The 493-nt window shown below is 31.0% G+C and overlaps 1 protein-coding gene across 1 annotated transcript in view; it reads right to left on the minus strand.

Annotated features, from left to right (window-relative positions):
- LOC119586490 (major facilitator superfamily domain-containing protein 6-like) overlaps positions 1–493 on the minus strand; it is a 16793-nt gene that overhangs the window by 5439 nt on the left and 10861 nt on the right.

Genomic DNA, 493 nt, shown 5'->3' on the forward strand with positions numbered 1-493 from the left:
ACAAAAGAAACAAAGAAAAAAAAGAAAAAGAAAAGGGGGAAAAAAAAGGGGGGAAAAAAAAAAGGGGAAAAAAGGGAAAAAGGAAAGAAAAAGGAAAGAAGAAAAAAAGAAGAAAAAAAAAGAAGAGGGGAAAAAGAAAAAAAAAGAGGAAAAGGAAAAAAAGGGAAAAAAAAAAAGGGGGGAAAAAAAAAAAAAAAGGGGAAAAAAGGGGGAAAAAAAGGGGAAGGGGGAAAAAAAAAAAAAAAAAGAGGGAAAAAGAAGTTGCTTGGAATAAAAAAGGGAAAAAGGGCAAAAAAAATGAAATAAATGTAAAACAGGTGTTCCGTAAAATTTAATTTAATCCCCAAGAAAAATTTCCATGAAAACAAATTTTTTAAAAAATTTGGATCGTTTTTTTTGTATATCCCCCTTCGAAGTCCCATTCAAAAAAAAAGAAAATAAAATACGGGGGGGGAAAAAAGGGTTTTTTTTTTTTTTGGGGGGGGGGGGGGGG

This window comes from Penaeus monodon, chromosome 21, assembly GCF_015228065.2.
Source record: "Penaeus monodon isolate SGIC_2016 chromosome 21, NSTDA_Pmon_1, whole genome shotgun sequence".
NCBI classification, from domain to species: domain Eukaryota; kingdom Metazoa; phylum Arthropoda; class Malacostraca; order Decapoda; family Penaeidae; genus Penaeus; species Penaeus monodon.